This window comes from Leopardus geoffroyi, chromosome A3 (assembly GCF_018350155.1).
Source record: "Leopardus geoffroyi isolate Oge1 chromosome A3, O.geoffroyi_Oge1_pat1.0, whole genome shotgun sequence".
In the NCBI taxonomy this organism is placed as follows: Eukaryota; Metazoa; Chordata; class Mammalia; order Carnivora; family Felidae; genus Leopardus; species Leopardus geoffroyi.
In genome coordinates, this window is record NC_059336.1 from 34,799,157 (window position 1) to 34,818,992 (window position 19,836).

A 19,836-nucleotide genomic window follows, 5' to 3' on the forward strand; every position below is an offset into this window, starting at 1 on the left:
AGCCTGACCCACAGATGACTCCCTTGTTTAAAGACAATGTTTGATCTTTCTTTCAGTGGATGGCTTCCTGAGCAAAGATCTTTACTATAAAAGGGAACTGTTTAAAACTTTACCACATGGATTAGTCTGATTTCTTAGGGAAGCACAATGGAGATTAGTGATTTGATGACAAAGGCCCATGTTCCTCAGAAAGTACCCCATATTGGCAGTTAGACAGCACAATCAAGAATTGTCGTGGAATCATAGCAAACTCCAATTTTTTTATAAGAGCTGGAGTGGGTTGAGTGATGGTCCCCCCCAAAACAGGTCCACATTCTAATTCCCTGAACCTATGAAGGTTACCTTATTTGGAAAAAGAGCTTTTGAAGATACAATTAAGGTATGGATTTTGTGATGAGGAGATCATTCTGGATTTTCCAGTGGGCTCTAATTCCAATAGCATGTGTCCTTCTAAGAGTAAAGCAGTGAGAGATTTGACACAAGCAGAAATGGAAGAGGAAATATGACCACAGAGACAGAAACTGGAGGGGTACAGGCACAATAAAGAATGCCGGCAGCCACCAGCTGGGAGAGGCAAGGAACTAGTTCTCCCCAGGAGCCTTGGGAAGGAGGAAGACCCTACCAACACCTTGATTTCAGATTTCTGACCTCCAGAACTGTGAGACAATGGATTTCTAGTATTTTCAGCTACATAATTTGTGGTAATTTGCTATAGCAGCCACAAGAAACTAATACACCAGTAGTACATTCAATTCCCTCCATTTATTGGTACCTTTCCTAGTGTCTGCATTTCTGCATGAGGTATCTTAAAAGTCTTTCCCTTTCCATGCTCCTGCACATCCTTCTGGAATATACTCTATGGTAGTAGTACAAACCATTACAACCACATTTCTTGTAGATTGTATGTGTGAAATCTGCAGACCTCAAAAAGTATTTGATCAAAAACAACCCTTGAATCAGTGATTTGTTTCCTTCCTGAGTTCACTCATTCAACAAATTCTTGTTGAACATCTACTATGTGCCAGGCATTATTCTGAGTAATGGGAATCCAGTGGGGAAGAAAATGAGCAAAAAACCTTGCTCCCGTAAAGTTTTCATGGCAAACAACAGGTAAAATAAAGAAATGAAATATGTAGCATGTTGGGAGGAAATAAAACTATAGAGAAAACTCAAAGAAGAAGGGGGGACAGGGAGTGGAAATTCTCTATTCCTAAAGGATGGTCAGGGAAGGCTTTATTGAGAAGGTGACCTTTAAGAGATGGAACAGAGAAACAGAACCAATAAAAGCTACAAGATTTATTATAAGGAACTGGTTCACATGATTATGGAGGCTGGAAAGTCTAAAATCTGCACAGCAGATGTCCCAGTTCAAGTCCAAAAGCCAGAAGTTTCTGGAGAACCAGGAAAACACTTCAATTCAAAGGCCATTAGGAAAATTTTCTCTTTGTAGGAGGGTCAGCCTTTTGTTCTATTCAACTGATTGGATGACCCAGCAGATCCGATGGTAGCTAGGTTTAATATTATGTGTCATACACACCCTCACTTATAAATGAAGAAATGGAGCTCAAACAGTTAAGTAACTAGTTTCACTAATAGAAACTAAGCATCAAACATGATTATGGTAGACTATAAAGTCTACTTTCTTTTCATTTATTTATTAAATTTTTTCAGTACTTCTAAAAAATGTGCTGGAGCTGTGGACTCCCAAAGATTCAGGGCTGATCTGTGTGTATGTGGGGTGGGGAGGTCAACATATTTTCCCCAGTGTTCTGTTCACACCTCATAGAACCACAGAGAATTCTCCAACATTTGTAGGGCTGCTGTGAGAGCCCATAAAACTGAATTGAAGTAGCAATAATGGGATCTACTCCTGTACGAGCCCAAGCACAGCCCTGCACCCCAATCAGCCAGTCCAAAAATAGTGTGAGCTTCTAAAGATGAAAGAGACCTGGTCCCTGCTTGTTCACTGGTAATCTCATTAGGGAGATACAACCAAGTGAAATGACGGCTCTGTGACATTGACATAAGTAGACAGGAGCTTAAAAAAAAAAAAAAAAAAAGAGTACTTGGTCTGCAGAAAGTACCCAGGGAAAGGAAATTGTGAGTTAAGTGGAAAAAGATATTGCAAGAGGTCCAGGGAATGTGGAAAGTCTGTAAAGGGGCAGGCTTGAGCAAATTATCTTAGAGCAAATCATAGACTCCCTCTTCACAAGTTCCAAGTTTTCATAACTTTAATAACTTTAGCCAGTATGTTTTTCTTTGTTTTTGGAGACAATAAATTCATATATGCTATAAGAGCAAATTCAACATGTAATCTTTCATTGATTTGATTTTCTTTTTTATTTGGTAGATACTACCTCATACTGAATCTCATCAAGAATAATGTGACCTGATTCACCCATCGTACTGAATGACTCCCCCCCTCCCTTTGTGAATGGTTTTTTGTGTTTTTTTTTTTAAGAGAGAGAATTTGCACGTACACACATGCGCAGGAAAGGGTCAGAGACAGAGGGAGAGAGAATTCCAAGAAGGCCCCTCACTATCATGACCTGAGCTGAAATCAAGAGTAGGAAGCTTAACCAAACTGAGCCACCCAGGTGCCTCAATGATTTACCCCTTTTTAAATTTGATATCAAATTTTATTTTATATGCAGGCATAGCATCCCACAATAATTATAACTGAAAAAAAACTAACAATAAAACACTTTCTATAAGCATTTTCTGTTATTGCAATCTGCAGAAGTAGTCTACTGTTATCTCGCATGGCAGCTTCCTTAAAACATGTGAGTAATGGCTATTAAGTCATTTTATGGAGTTATTTCTAAACAATATGCTTTGTCATGTTACTTTAATTACCTTTAGCTGTAGCTTTATTTTAAAGAACAGAACCCCTTATCATAACTGTTGTAATACAGACAAATTCTTTTTCCCCTTGTGGGAATCATGAGGCTAATGTGTTTGCCTTTTTCCTTCTAAAATAGATCTTTGTTAAAAGGAGATAAGTACAGTCACATTAATGGAAATCAGCAGTTCTCTTCATTCTGTGTTGAATCTCGAGCTTTTACTGCCTTTCCAGCTCTATCCTTCCATAAGACAAATCCTTTTGCTGGCAGGGGCTCTAAGCATGGTACGCATGTGCATGCAACTCCTGATTTATAATCTCTGCTCTTATGCTTGTGCTAATTGATATTAAAATCAGAATTCCAGGCTAGATGCTAATAAAGGAAATAAGTTCTGAACCATGCAGATCACAATTTCTGACGGTTTTATTCCTGTGCATGGAACTAACAGGCTCTGCAGTTCCAAATTCAAATTCTCCACTGACTCTCGGCTCATGTCTTTGAATGTGTGATTCATACTTGCGGTAACTTCTCGGAGTCATTTCTTAGGGATGTTGAACTTGCTTGGAGGGGCTTTAATTTGATTCTTTAGCTTTGTGCAAAGAGCTAGTTATTTGATGTGGTCTCTGGTTTGGAGTAAGAAGGGAGTAAATGTAAATAAGGCATTAGCCTTGTCCAATTGCTATCAAAGTTAGAATTAATAGCCTACGTCTGTAGTTTTGAAAGCATCTTGGCTTACGTGGTCACGGTTGCAAACTGTAATAAATTGGAACAGAACAAGGAAATGATGACATCGGTGTAAAATAGAATGAAATGTGACCACTGCAAATGCCATGCTTTACAATATTCTAAAAGCCTGGAAAGAATGGTAAGGGCCAGCTTACTCATGCATAGGGATAGGTAGGTAATCAGTAAAAATGCTTACATAGAAAGTGAATGATGTTATTTTTAATGCAGATTTTTAATATTTGGATCAATTTTAGTGTTCTTCGTGAACTTTATATCAAATAAACGGTCAGAGCTATTTATTATCATTTCTTGCTAATGACTACTGGTTTTGACTATTTGTCTAGACTTACAAGTGATTCAGAAGGGTGGTTTTGAATCATATAAAGTGCTTTGTGGAAATGCAAAATCTCCTACTGAAGTATTTTTTATCATTTCATATTGAACTAAAGAAAGTGTGAGGATTTAGTACCCAACAGGTTCAATTCATGGACTTGACAGTGAAATGATTACAGAAAAACAACAGGCCAAATCTGAAAAGGAAGAAATCATAAATTCTGAATATATATTCTTTAATTGATGTTAATCGCACATGAAGTATTTTTTTTAGTATCAGAAACCACACGCAATTCACCAAAATGAAACTGTGAGTATTGGAGTTTGGAGAATGACATGACAGTATTTCACCCTTTTGTATTTTACCAAGTTGTGGCTAAATCATGACCTGATAGCATCATCTAGACAAAAGGTTTGAGGAACTTCCATATTGTGAATATAGAGAACCTCTGTAAGGCATTATTTCAAAGTTAGGACGTCCTGGCTTTGGAAAATTTCATTTTTTGAAAATTAAAGTTAGACATTGGCAACCCAGTGACTTCTACTTTCCTGCTGTAACAAACTTTAATATTAGGCCAGTAGTTTCAGGCCAACTTTTTGATTTGACAAGTTTTGATATGCCTAAAAACCAAACATTCACCCCCACCTTAGGCATATTCACTTATTTATTCATTGTATGTTTTATTTTTTTTATTTTTTTTTATTTTTTTTTAACGTTTATTTATTTTTGAGACAGAGAGAGACAGAGCATGAACGGGGGAGGGGCAGAGAGACAGAGGGAGACACAGAATCCGAAGCAGGCTCCAGGCTCTGAGCCGTCAGCCCAGAGCCTGACGCGACGCTGGAACTCACGGACCGCGAAATCGTGACCTGAGTTGAAGTCGGACGCTTAACCGACTGAGCCACCCAGGCACCCCTCATTGTATGTTTTATTAGATTAACATATACATTCATTACAAATAAAAGTATATAGAATATAGAATATATTTTAAAATTATAATGACATAATCATGGAAAAGGATGGAAATAGTGTTTTCTTTGTTAATATTCAAATGCCTCTTTGGCTCTCAAAGTGAGAGCACATGTGTTTGAACAGACTTCATGATTTCCAGTCTTAGTTTAACACTTTGATTCAGAAATTTAAAGCATTGGCTCTAAGTATAGGTATTTTTTCAGTGCTTGGTTTAATAACCGTCCCTGCTGGAAGAAAAGATTCCTCACATAGATTTGAAGATTGAAATGGAAGAATGCATCTCAGCTATGTTTATTGCATCATTACACCCCTTTCATTCATTCCTATCCACCAATAGATGCTTAATTTTTAAGTGCTCTGCTAATTATACTGGCTTTACACTTTTGTTAACATGCTCTACACTTAAGGCAAGGTTTGTTGTTGACTAAGAGAAGTAATTCATATTTCAAAGAGCTTTCTTAATAATATTATTTTTTAGACTGATCCTCCTGTGGTATCTAATTGTTTTCTCATGATGTAATAGTAAGGGAAATGTCAACTCTGCCAGTTATTTATTGTTTAGCACTTGTATAATTGGTAGTATGGTCCATCTCCATTTTTTTGTAAGGTTGGTTTGGTTCAAATAGGAAAAGTAGCCCGTAAATCCACTTAACCTGGCCACATGGGTACTGAACATATTGCAAGATGCCAAAACTGAACATATAAGCAAAGGTTCCACTGTTCAGCGCTCAAAGATGTGAGACCCTTCTCTTTCCTCACAAGGCCTTGAGCCCTGTGTGGCACCCATAGCCATCTGGCAAACACCAGCATCAAACTTTATAATAAGTATGAGTAAAGCTAAATTTCTTGCAGGTGGAGTTTCCTAGTATTCTTTTCCCATATTCCATTGGATCATTTTTCTAAGTATATTCTGAGCATAAACATGCCTCCTTGGAGGGTACAGGTTTAGAATACTAGATCATTTTTTTCTTCTCGAGAAAACAGATCATGAGTTCTTTTGGTGCTTAGAGAGTTCTGGTATTTTGGAGGCAGGAAAGATACTTGAAGTGCCCATGTTGTAAGCATTATCTCTTTGAATAGATCTAAGCATATTATATCTGTTAATTTTTGCTTTATGTAGTTTGAAGATATAATTATTAGGTGCATACATTATTTAGTATTGTTATGTTTCCCTACTAAATTGATTTTTTTATCAATACAAAATGTCCCTCTTCAATTTTTCTTGCCTTAATGTAATGCTATCCAATACAGTAGCCACTAGCCTAGTGTGTCTATTTAATTTTAAATTTTAATTTTAAATTAAAGATAAACAGATTTAAAAATTTAGTTCCTCAGTTGCTCTAGTCACATTTCAAGTGCTCATGAGCCACATGGTTAGTGGCTACTCTATGGTATAGCACAAAGAACATTTCTATTATCCCAGAAACTTCTATTGGACAAGGCTGGCTTAAACTACTTCATCTGAAATTAGAACAACTACACTTGGTTTCTTTTAGTTGATGATTGCATGGAGAATTATAAAAATCCACAATCATAGATGGAGCTTACCCTCAAAAAGCAGGAAAAAAAATCAATAAGGATACAGAGCATTTGAATAACACAGTCAACCAGCATAATCTAATCCATACATTTAATACATTAACTCCAACAACAGTATAATACATATTCTTTTAAGCACATACTGAACATTTACCAACATAGGCTCTGTGCTAGGTCATAAAGCCAGTCTCAAAACCTCAAATTATTAAAATCATGTGGAGTATATTCTTTCACCATAGTGGAATTAAGCTAGAAATCAATGATGGAAAGAAAGTAGAAAATCCCCAAGTATTTGGAAAATAATCAACATGCTTTTAAATAACCCAGGGGTCAAAGAAGAAATCAAAATTAAAATGACAACTATGTATTTTGAACTGAACAGTAATGAAAATACAACATATTAAAACATATGAAATGTGGTGCCTGGGTGGCTCAGTTTGTTAAGATCCAACTCTTGATTTCAGCTCAGGTCACAATCACGTGTTTGTGAGATTGAGCCCCTCAATGGACTCTGTGTGCTGTCAGCGCAGAGGCTGCTTGGGATTCTCTCTCTCTCTCTCTCTCTCTCTCTCTCCCTCCCTCCCTCTGTCTCTGCTTCTCCCACAATAGAGCACACACACTCTATCAAAAATAAGCCTATTATATATATATATATATATATATATATATATATATATATGTGTGTGTGTGTGTGTGTGTGTGTATAGATATATACACACACACACACTCATATGAAATGAAACATATGCAATGTTCAGAGAGCAATGCCTAGCTTTCCATGCATATACTAGAAAAGAAGACAGGGTGATACTCAGTGCCCTAAGCTTCCATCTCAAAAAAGTAGAAAAGAAACAGCACATTAAAACCCAGAGAAAGTAGAAGGAAGCACATACTAAAAACAAGAATGGCAATCAGTGAAATAGAAAATAGGTGCAACACATGAGTGACTCCGTTGAGCAACCAACTCTTGATTTTGGCTCAGGTCATGATCCTGGGGTCATGAGATTGAGCCCTGCATGGGGCTCCAGCCCACTAAGTATGGAGCCTGTTTAGGATTCTCTTTCCTCTCCCTCTGCTCCTCTCCCTGACTTAAGCTTTGTCTCTAAAATAAAAAAAGAAAATAGGCAATAATACAAAAAATCCAGAAGGCAAAAAGTTTTCTTTATTAGTCAAAAATGGTTATTACAATTGATAAAACCCCCTGTAACATTGATTTATCTCTAATGAACTTAATTGCAATCATTGCTCGGGTAAGTTCTTTGAAGCCATAATTTGCTAAACTTTCATCCACATCCATTCTCTTTCCATTATGCCAGGCTTTTTAAAAGCCTGCTTTTCATCATTAAGTTGAAGCATAATGATATAAGAGCATAATCAGGGTAATAAAAGTACTGAAGGAAGGCAGAGCATTGAGAGAAAGCAAATCTGTGAACACAAGGAGCACAGGGGAGGTGACATTAAAATGAGTCTTTCTAAAGGACAGACAGTGTAGAGAGGGAGGGACAATTAAGTATTAATTTTTTAAAAGATGAAAAAAAAAGAGCTTCTCCCCTATTTCACCTTTCAGAGAGGTAGGAGAAAATGATTGACAGGACACAAATATTGGTTTTAACAGTGGGGACAGAACGAGTACACTTGACACCAAGTCTCACTACAGGGGGAGCCTTTGATTACTGAAGGCACACTTCAGGGGGCATGTACCTCCATAATCATGAGCTCAGCAGAACTGGGAGCACACAAAGGCATCGCATCTACAGTCTGGGTTTGGCTACCACCATACTGGTGTAACCTACTCACCAGTGCTTCTCAAACTTTAGTGTGCATGCAGACCATCTGGGGATCCTATTAAAATGCAGGTTCTGGGGCTCTTGGGTGGCTCAGATGGCTGAGTGTCTGACTTTTGATTTCAGCTCCAGTCGTGATCTCATGGTTTGTGGGTTCAAGTCCCACATCAGGCTCTGTGCTGATAGCATGGAGCCTACTTGAGATTTTCTCTCTCCCTCTCTCTCTGCCTTTCTCTCTGTCTCAAAATAAATAAATATAAAATAAAATAAAATGCAGGTTCTAAGTGAATACATCTGGGTGGACTTTATAAGAAGCCCACATTCATAGTCTGACTTCATAACAAGCTCCCAGATGATGCTGATGCTGCTGGTCCATGGACCACTTTGAGTAGGAAGATTCTAACTCAGAAGTCCAAGCTAGCAGCCCAAATACCAAATCATGACACCTGGCTTGTGCAGTGTTGGTGCACACAGTGTGGAATTAGCTGCTAACATTTATGAAGTGTGAAATTTCACATAAGCGTGTGAAGCTTCCCTTGAAATCCAGGAAGTGCTGGCCAGAACGGGCCTGCTTCCATGCATGGCAACAGTTAGCTGGAGAGGAGTAGAGGCTGTCACCCTAAGAAGGCCATAATTTACCTTCTGCCATAAGCCCCACCTCTATCACCCTGACCCCTTGTCCATCATCCCTGGCACTTGTTCATTGTGCCATCCTAATCTCAAGGGCTCTCAACCTTGCCTTAAATATTGGAATCACTGGGGAAACTTTGAGACATACTGTTGCCTGGGCCCCCTATCCAAAGATCTTCATGTCTTTGGTTTGAGGTGAGGCTTGGGCATTCAATAAGTTCTCACATGGTTCTAATATGCAGCCAAGGAGAGAGCTTCTGTTTTTTATGGTGTTTTTTTTTTTTTTGTTTGGTTTTTGGTTTTTGGTTGTTGTTTTAGAGACAGAAAGAGCATGTGAGCAGGGGAGAGGGGCAGAGGGAGGGCATCCTAAACAGGCTCCATGATCAGTACAGAGCCAAACTAGGGGCTCGATCCCATGACCCTGGGATCATGAACTGAGCTGAAATCAAGAGTCAGCCACTCAACCAAAAGAGAACTTCTGTTTAAATTAATTTAGTAACCACTGCGGCAAGATTCTTAGCCGCCATCTTCAGAAATTCTGATTTAGGAGGTCAGGACCATCCATCCCCTAATATTTGCAGGACCAGAAAAACAAAAAGTAAAACCTTTTTCTCTTCCCACCCCCACCCCACCCCTGTTCTTTCCTGTGCCATAAAGGATCATCTGTGCATAGGTGTGGACACCCAGGCCCATATATCCAAGGTCTGTCCTTCCTCTTCTATAAAAGTCCACCCCTTGGGAACCCCTCAGACTCAAGTATGTGCACAATGACTGCAAGGTCTGCTCTCAGGAGGACTGACCATGGGAAGCAGACTGTGAGGGACTGGAAAGGTGGCTTGGGGCCAGTTATAAGTGAATTGTGGTAAGCGGGTGGGTTGTTTTCTGACACCAACCAATTTTCTGAAACCAGCTGGATGTCCTACAATTCAATTCAATTCTGATGCTAACTACCAGGAGTTAGCACACACTCTATAGCTTCAGTCCCATGAGTCTACCCCCCTTGATATACTAGGCCACCCATACTTCTGACTAACTGGCTATAAATCAGGGGTTCCCACAACCCCCTGCTTTAGCAATGTCTCACAATACTAACAGAAGCACTTATGTTTATTGAGGTATACAGGGTGAGGTCTGGAAGGTACCGAGCAAAGGAGCTTCTGTCCCCAGGAGTTGGGGTTGTGCCACCTCCCAGCATGTAAATGCATTCTAAGACCCAGAAACTCTCTGAATGCTGTTGTTCAAGAGTTTTTATAACCCAGTCTCCAGCCACCCCCTTTCTCTAGAAGGTGGTACTGGAGGCTGAAAGTTCTAATGCTCTAATCACTTGGCCATCAGCTCATCCTGAGGCTATCCAGGGGCCCTACCTTAAGTCACCTCATTGACAAAAGCTCAAATGTGATGAAAGGGACTCATTATGAATAACAAAAAAAAAAAAACACTCTTATCACTTAGGAAATTCCAAGGGTTTTAGGAGCTTTGTGCCAGGAATTAGACACAAAGACCAAATCATTTCTTATGACACTCCACCTGGGTATCTCCACGTTCCAGAGGTCATGTCTCCAGATGAGCTTGCCCTGTAAGGAATGTGTGTGTGAAGGAGGCTAGAAAGGGCCCATCAGGACCCAACCAATGGGCCCTTTGCCCAGATCTACGGGTGGCTTTCTAGAAGGTCAGGGGTGGGCAGGAGAGTCTCATTCACAGTCTCTCCCAGGAGATTCTGAAGCAGGTGATGCACAGGGTTCACGGGGAGAGACAAAAGAAGAAAAGTTTTCCCCTTTCTCCCTCTGCTTAACAGTTCTCAGTACCAGTCAGATCCTGGAAACTGCACGTGGAACGTCAAGCTAGGAATTTGTCCTGCTTTTGCAAATGGATCATGTTTGGGGGGAGTTGGAAGCCAAACACACTTGGAGTCTTCAAACAGTCTATCCCAGGAGAGAATGGCTGCAGGCTTTGAGAAAATTAGAGAGATTTAGGCTGGCTGCACCCTCTGCTTCTAGGAGCTTTTTTCTGCTAGAACGCTATTGTCATATGTGGTCTGAGAAATAAGAGAGAAGCCAGATACTCAAGCAGGCACTGCATCCGGCTGGGTTTTCCCCCAGAAAGTAAATCTAGCCCTGGCTTCAGGATTTTGAGATAACGGGAGCTTATTTGATTGAGTTCTTTCTGGGTGTGCAAGCAGTGTCTGTGAGGCTGACTCTACCATCTTGATGCTATATGAGGAAACTGAGACACAGAGACTGGCCATGGGCCCAAGCTCATGCAGCTCTCTACTGGCCAGAGGTGAATATGAAGCAAGGCACCTGGCCCTAGAACTCATATTCTCAAACCCATTAGCCTACATGGTCTCTATAAAACACATGTGTTTTAGGGGCACCTGGGTGGCTCAGTCAGTTAAGCATCTGACTTTGACTCAGATCATGATCTCACTGTTCAAGAGTTCAAGCCCCACATCAGGCTCTGCTCTGACAGTGTGGAGCCCACTTGGAATTCTCTCTCTCTCTCTCTCTCTCTCTCTCTGTCTCTCTCTCTCTGTCTGTCTCTCTCCCTCTCTCTGCCTCTCAAAATAAATAAAACTTACACACACATGTTTTAAATCTACCCCAGATTCAAGTTGAGAGCTGTGTGATTCCCAGCAGTTTCCTTTCTTGAGTGCAAAGGAGGTTGCACTGTGCATTTCATGTTTGTCACAGCCTTAGCAGACCCGGTAGCCTCAGAGCAAACCAAACCACTCGGAAATACCCATGGGCACATTTTCTACTTCTGCTTACAAAGCCAGGAAATGTGCTCAGCGTTTAAGGGGCTATAGTTGTATCAATAGTGCTCATGAATCATGGATATTCAGGAGCTCCCAGGGGCCAATATTCCTGAGAAACCAGACTGGACTCTCCTTACTTGGTCAGGAAAAGATAAAAGGCTAAATTATCCAGGGCAGTTACTCGATGATTCCCATCCTAAATATCTGAAGAAATAAGAATGAGAATTCCCCAGCCTGCTCCAGGAGCCCAGTCTCTGGCAATTCTATTCCAAGCAAAAATCCATAAACCTAAGGTTACAAACTGGCAACTGGGCTGAAATAACCAGCGGACACAATTTATTTGACTCACACATTGTTATAGTGGGTTTTTTTTTTTCTTTGCTATTCTTTTATTTTCTGTTTGAATTGGTTTCCAACTTTTAAAAATTAGGAAATTTCCTATTTTAAAATGTTTCCAGGCTTCTTTCGAAATACTGGAAGACCTAGCCATTTTCGGTAAAAGTTCCCAATTGGCAGTACATCTCTGGACCTGGGGAGTGAGCTCCCCTTTAAATGGGCATATGGGGGCGCCTGGGTGGCGCAGTCGGTTAAAGCGTCCGACTTCATCCAGGTCACAATCTCGCGGTCCGTGAGTTCAAGCCCCGCGTCAGGCTCTGGGCTGATGGCTCAGAGCCTGGAGCCTGTTTCCGATTCTGTGTCTCCCTCTCTCTCTGCCCCTCCCCCGTTCATGCTCTGTCTCTCTCTGTCCCAAAAATAAATAAATGTTGAAAAAAAAATTAAAAAAAAAATAAATAAATAAAAAAATAAATGGGCATATGTGCTCCCTTTAGCCACAATCACCACCACTCATTGTTGCCTTATAGCCACACAGCACCATCACTGTTGCTTCTTCACCTCTCTTCCTCCTATAGGCATTAGCACTAATAACTGCTAACTTCCTGTTGTTCAAGGCCCCTTGTAATTTATGACACCTATTATTTGCTTGTATAAGCCTTGCCTCAAAAGGTCACACCAGCCTAGTAGATGGTTATTGCTTGGGGACTTATACCAGATTGCGAAATAACCCTGAGTGCCCACCTGACCTGCAGTCACTGAATGCTTTACCCTAATGGCATGTATGGTTTGCTTTATCCATGCCAGTTCCAACATGTGGTGGTAGACGCCTGGGGCTTTAACTTGATAAGGATTCCGTGGCTACCTAGGCTCATCCTGAAAGACTGCCATGATTGATTAGTGATGTCTGCCATGGTCACTGCACTGCTGCCATCAGCCCTGTGCTTCCATCCCCACTTCCTTTTTTTCTTCATTTTGTAGTTCTTTTCCACCTCTTAATTTTTCAGGTGTTTCAGCCACATCTGGATTACTAAGTGTCACTTCTAAGCTGTAGCTACCAACATTAGTGAATATCTTCTCGTTACATCTCTCAAAAGACTGGTTGATTGTTTTTCTAACCTCTAATTGAAGAACTTGAGAAAATCACCCCATTGCAGAGTGTTTTTCCTCGTGAACAATGAAACCATCTTCCAGGACTGAGCCGAGGAAATCCAACCCCCTCTAACCAGGCAAGAGTCTATTGCCAGCCTCGGGCTCTTCCCCTGGAAGTGAGAACAACCTCTCTGTCCACTCTGTTTAACTACCTTATTCCCCTTGCTCTGGAACTGATGTTGAGGCCTGTCCCAAGAAGTGGAGGTAATTCTCAATGTGCAGGACCCCAGGCAGCCATATCCTGATGTTCTCCGTGTTCTCAGGATGGGCCTGGGGGGCCAAGAAACCCACTCTTACTGTTCCATTGCCTTCAGAAATCATATCAGCCAAGGATCAGTCTTAGACAAAGAGCAAACTATGAGGAAAGAGACATTCACCTTTTCTGGTTAAGTGTGGTTGCGTGTGGACAGGGTGATTTCTACAGCCTAAGATTAGAACCTTCTAGAAGTCACCACAAACCCCCAAAAGCTTTGTTTTCTCTATCTGATTTCCACTGCTCTTTCATCACTTGTAATGTTTATTGTTTTCTTATAATGTTGTTCACTTGCCCTTTCTATCTCCCCAGTGCTAGATACTGTAGGTAATGGTAGCTTAGCATAACAGCATGATCATGTCGCTGGTCATCCCCAGTGTCCTGGAGGTGGGCTCTGATTTTCTCACTGCTCCTGGGTGGTGGGCAGAAGTTACAGGGTCTTTATATTGCAACAGTCCTTATGAACAACGGGGAGACAAGGGCCTGGGAGGTAAAGTGAGCATCACCCAGCTGCTGAGTGGAAGTGTCCTTAATAACAACTTCTAACAACTGCATGAGTTTAAACAGAACACAAAAACTCATTTACGTGTTGAAGTTTCTGAGAAGTGACTTATCCAAGAAAAAAAAAAAGCATTTATCAAAGGAATGATAAGGAGTAAAGTAGAACATTAGTCCATAGGTGAAAGCCCGTGAGAAAAAAATTAAATGCCCAAGTCATTAAGTGCATGGCTTGACAAATTGTTTAAAAGGTTGGTTGAGGGTCCAGCTCTTGATTTCGGCTCAGGTCATGATCCCAGGGTCGTGGGATCAAGTCCTGCGTCAGGCTCCTCACTGAGTGTGGAGCCTGCTTGGGATTCTCTCTCCCTCTGCCCCTCCTTGTTTGTGCTCTCTCTCTCTCTCTCTCAAATTAAATTTTTTTTAATTTTTTTTAATAAAAGGTTATGAAATTACCTCTTACATCAAGATACAGAAGGTTATCAGCATCACAGAAGCTTCCCTCTATGCTCCAGTCCAATCAGTACCACTTCCATCTTGAAGTAACCACCATTCTAACTTCAATATTAGAGATATTAATATTAGTCAATATTGAGATTAGTTTTTCCAGAAGTTTCAAAACTATATATTAACAGAATCATACAGTCTGTAGCTTCTGCATCTGGCTTCATTTTTTGTTGTTATATGTAGCCATAGTTGGTTTTTTTTCATTGTTATATAGCATTTGAATACATTACAATTTATTTATCCATTCTACTGTTGATACACAGTTGGATTGTCTCCAGCTTTTGACTATTATGAGTAGTGATATTATGAATACTTGTACTGCAAAGAAAAAGGTAAAGACTTAAAAACAACTTCCTCTGAAATATAAATTCAACTCAAGCAAAGAAAAGAATGCATTTCCCAAGAAACATTCTCTTCTGTATGAATTTCCTAAATGATGACACACAGAAGGGATGCTTTCTGCCCCTTCAACGATCTCCTCTACTGAGACATTTTATATGATTGAGTGGGCTCTGGTCGAAGCATTATTCTACAAAGAAAAGGCTTCCCCCAAGCTCTAAATGTTTACTTGTACTTGTATTTCTAGTACTTGAATGTACCATTTCACCACTAGAGGGCAAGAATGACTCCACAATGCTTGGCTTTGCCAGACTTGCAGTCAAAATGATTAATCATGGTTGGGTAAAAACAAGAAGCCAGGGAGAAAAGGGGAAGAGTGCACATAGGCAAAATAAACACCCATGGTCTTAAAGTGTTCTGGGTAAGGAGGGTATGAAAAATGTCGCCCATGAGTCACTTTCTGACTTTCTTTCCATCTTTCCTTTCTCCTTCCAGTTCTTAAAAACCAATTCCAGGATCCTAACTTGTTGAAACCACCAGTGGGGTGGGACTGGGTCAAACATATCTTAGAGGATGTTTTCAGCATGGCCCAGAGCCTTGATTAGGGAGGGAGGGAAGCTTATGAACTCTCAAACCCCCACGGGCTTTTGGGCAAACAACAGGGAGCCCTGCCACGTCTTCTTCTTACAAGTCATATTTCTTCCAATAAAACCAGTGTTGACTAAAGTCAAGGCCCCCATGGGTAAGGCTGCCAACTCTAACACCTCTCCTGTCTCTCCTCCTCTCCCCCTATCCATCCCCTTTCACCTCCCACAAACTTACCCAACATTACAGACTGAGATGTGTTGTTTTTGTGCGGGGGGAGGGAGTAGTGCAGGGGCGGGGGGAGCAGGGTAGAGAAATTCATTATGAAGCCAGTTGCCTTCGGACTATTTATAATAAATTTCTACTAGAAAAGGACATTTGGCTGACAACCATTTTCTTCTGCCTGGGCATGACCAAATACAGTAAGAATTCAAAATGAAAACTGAAAAGCGAGGAAGAAGAGTCTACAGCTGGAGCAGTCTGTTTTCACATCCCACGCTGGCGAATGACAAATGCAGAGAGGAGCCTCCTGTGTATTCCCTGTCCCCATTATCTCCTTTTGCTTCTCTGAAGGGCTAAGAAGCCTTCGGTGTTAGCCAAGGCTCCTTCCTGCTGCAGCTTAATTTTCCTTGCATAATTTTAAATACAGATCATGTCTACAGTGCAGCAATTAATGGATAGCCTAAAGACTTATTATTTCAAACTAATTGATATGTAGGAAAAGTTTAAATAACATAACAGAGAAAGGGGAAATTTTAAGTGATGTGTGCACAGTGAATTTTGAATTTCTTTTTTGTTGTGAAAGTAGCAAAAACATCTGATTAATAAGGGGATGTGACCAAAATGTAAAATTGATCTGGAAATCTTTCCCTACTGACATTCTTGAGCATGTGACTGGAACAGAGCAAGATTCAGACATTTCAGAAATGGGGAGCAAAGGGAGGGTTCAGGTCCTTCATCCCCACCCCAACCAATTCTAGAGGATTATCTCATACGAGAAATGAAGGCCAGGACATATTTCAAGTTGTGTTCTTAAGTAAGCAATAAGAAATGGGAAAATGATGCTAGTATTTCCATTGTAATTCTGTGGCCAAATCCCCCTCTTGAGGAGGATTTGTACACATATATTCACCAACAGATCTGTACTAGAGTGTTCATAGCTGCAGTGTTAATAATAGCCCCAAATTGGAAATGGGCAAATGTCCATCAAGTGTTACATCAGTAAATGCAATGTGATATATTCATACAGTTTAATACTGTACAGCAATGAAAATGGACATTCCACAATGGATGGTTTTCACAAACAAAATTCCCTCTTTAACTTGGAAGGAAGTCTATAAAGGCCAAGTTCACCCAGCTGCAACAGAACTTATTCCAAATCATCAGCTCTTCCTGACCCAGGATTCCCTCCAACTTCTACGAAATGCAAGAAATGTTCTGTAATTAATGACATTACTGGCAAAACAAAACAAAACAACCCACCTTTCTAATTTCCCCACTCTGCATTCTAGCCAGTTTAATTGGAAAATTCAGAACATAACCAAAGAAAGAATACTTTTCAAGTGAGAGAAAGGAAGAACATCTTATTTTAAGAAGCAAGTGAGAAACCTATGATGCGAGACTATGATGGCAATGTTTTCAGCATCAGAACTAGGCATTTGTAAGGAAACAGAATTCACGCCAAGCAGAAAGCATGGAGAAAAAAATAAACTACCTTTAAAATGTACTTTTTCACACTGTATTCATGTCATGAAAATATCTGAATGAATTTGACCAAGTCACTTAAATGTTAAGGCCTTCAGTCTTTTCAAATATAAAATTGCCACATGGATTGGTGACTTTTCAGGACCCCTCAGTGTTAACCATCTACTTTGTTTTGGTAGCCCTGTATAGGTTTAAATAGACATCAGGTATACAGAATTAGATAAATAGTAATCCTTAGTTAATGATACACCCTTCTCATAGGTCCATGTAAGACTATACTGGTCTATTTGTAATATAATAGATACCAATGATATAATTACACAACACAAAAACTAGAACACTGGTTTCTTCCTGGTCTGGTACCCCTGCCTCTCTCTCCCCACCTCTTTACCCTCCAAGATAAATCTGAATATTGTATGTATAATTTTTTTACTTTTATATTTGCATAGGTATAAGCAAACATGTGCATTAAACATATATACATATATATCTACATCATATGCATGTGTATTCCCATGACACGTTATTTTTTGGTTTTAGTTGTTTTCAACTTCATAAAATAGCATCATATGAAGTTAAAAGTATCATACTGAACTATAATATATGTAATAGTATAATAGTATATAGTATAATATAGTATCATACTGTATGTAATTTTTTTAGGTTTATTTATTTTTAATTTTTTTATTTGAGAGAGAGCAAGCACTAGTGGGGGAAAGGGGCAGGAGAGAGAAAGAAAGAATCTCAAGCAGGCTCCACCCTTGGTATGGAGCCTGACCCAGGGCTCAATCCCATGACCCTGGAGTTGTGACCTGAGCCAAAATCAAGAGTCAGACACTCAACCTACTGAGCCACCTAGGCCACCCCTATACTGTATTTAATCTTTTGACATTTATGTTTTTCACTTAAAAATATATTGATAAACCCAACAGAAATGTACACATATATTCAACAACAGATATGTACTAGAGTGTTCATAGCTGCAGTGTTAATAGCCCCAAATTGGAACTGGGCAAATGTCCATCAAGTGTTACATCAGTAAATGCAATGTAATATATTCATACAATTTAATACTGTACAGCAATGAAAATGGACATTCCACAATGAATGTTTTTCACAAACAAAATATTGCATGAAAGGAGCCACACACAAAAAAATACACACAATTTCTCACATTTATATGGAGTTAAAAAGATAGCTACCTGGAGTGGGGGACAGGGTGGCTAGTGATTGGAAGATGGTAAGAGGGGAACTTCTGGAGTGTTGTTCTCTTTCCTGATCTGGATGCTGGTTAAATGGATGTGTTCACTTTGTGAAGAAAAAAACCCCACAAATCCATACATTTATTATATCAGTCACTGTTGATACCATCCACAAAACTCAGCGACTTAAAACAATAAATATTCAATATTAGTCACACGTTGGTGAGCTGGGACATTCTTTTGTTCTTGATTGGACTCATTCATGTTTTAGTTAAGAGTCAGGTACACAACTCTGCTGATCTTCACTGGACCCTCTTTCAAGTTTGAGGGTCAGCTGGCTTTAGGCTGGTCTAAAATGGCCTCAGCTAGAACAATCAGATCTCTCCATATGGTCTCTCATCTACAAGTAGGCAAGCCTAGGCTCGTTCACATGTTAGTAATTGGTCTCAAAAAGCAAGAGTGGACGGGAGCCCAGGAGGCACTTTGAGGAATGCAACAGTATCACTTTTGCGGTATTGTATTCACACATAAAAAAGGCACAAGTGAGGAGTGAGGAAAAGCAGTGTTTTAAAAAATCAATCTAATACACCTACGGTTTATGCACTTTTCTCCATGTATATACTAAGAAAAATTTTTAATAATTTATATCTCTATATGATTTATCTATATTGTTGGATGTGGCTCTAGGTTGTTTTGACTTCTAACGCTATTCCATGAATATATTAGAGTTTGTGTATCCACTCTCCTATTGATGGGCATTTTTAGAGATTTTTAGGTTGTCAATGTTATAAGATCTGCTATGAACATTCCTGCACATATCCCCTTCTACACAAACTCCATTCAAGAGTTTTTCTTGGCTGTATACCAAAGCATGGAATTGCTGTGTCTTAGGGAATATGAGTTTTCAGTTTTACAAAATCATACTACATTATCTTCCTAAGTAATTGTACTGCTTTACATTTCCCTCAGTAGTATATGAGAGACACTATTGATCCAGACACTTGCCAACAGTTGATATTCAAGTCAGTCATGTTAATATTTTCCATTAAGATAAGCGTAAGATAGTATCACATTGTGGTCTTTATTTGCCTTTCTGTGATGAAGAGAATGATCATCCTTTTGCGTTTTTTTGTTTGTTTGTTGTTGTGTAGGTTTGGGCCATATATGTTTCTTAAGTAAATACTTACTTGTATCTTTTGCTTGTTTTTTAAGCTGGGTTATTTTTCTTATTGCTTGATAGCAATTTTTTACATAGTCTCAATACTATGATTTTGTCAGGTGTGTGTGTTGTGAACATCTTTGCCAGTTCACAACTTGTTTCTCACTTTATCTAAGGTGTCATTGGATTAACAAATTTCTTAATTTTAAGTGTTTTAGTTTTAATTATTTAATTTTGGCTTTAATGTTTAATGTTAACTATTAAGGCTTGTTTGAGCAATTCTTAAATACCCCAAGGTCTGAAATATATTTATTTATACTTCTTCTAAAAATTTTAAAGTTTTAGTTTTGCCCTGTAAATCTTTAATCTATCAGGATTTTATCTTTGTGCATGGTGTGGCGTGAGGATCTAATTTCATATTTATTTAAATAGTTGACCATCTTTTAAAACCTTATCTGTTAAATAATTTCTTTTGTTTTTCCCATTGGTCTGCCATGCCACTGTGTTCATAAATCAGAGTTTCA

At 39.5% G+C, this 19,836-nt stretch overlaps 1 protein-coding gene across 3 annotated transcripts in view; it reads left to right on the plus strand.

Annotated features, from left to right (window-relative positions):
- PLCB1 (phospholipase C beta 1) overlaps positions 1–19,836 on the plus strand; it is a 699,274-nt gene that overhangs the window by 651,779 nt on the left and 27,659 nt on the right. The window contains exon 33 of one of the 3 annotated variants that reach the window (XM_045445283.1): positions 2,351–2,489. The exons of the other annotated variants lie outside the window; for them this stretch is intronic. The gene's annotated coding sequence lies outside the window, so the exon portion shown is untranslated. Of the gene's footprint in view, positions 1–2,350; positions 2,490–19,836 lie in introns of those variants that run through there. 3 annotated transcript variants of the gene reach the window in all.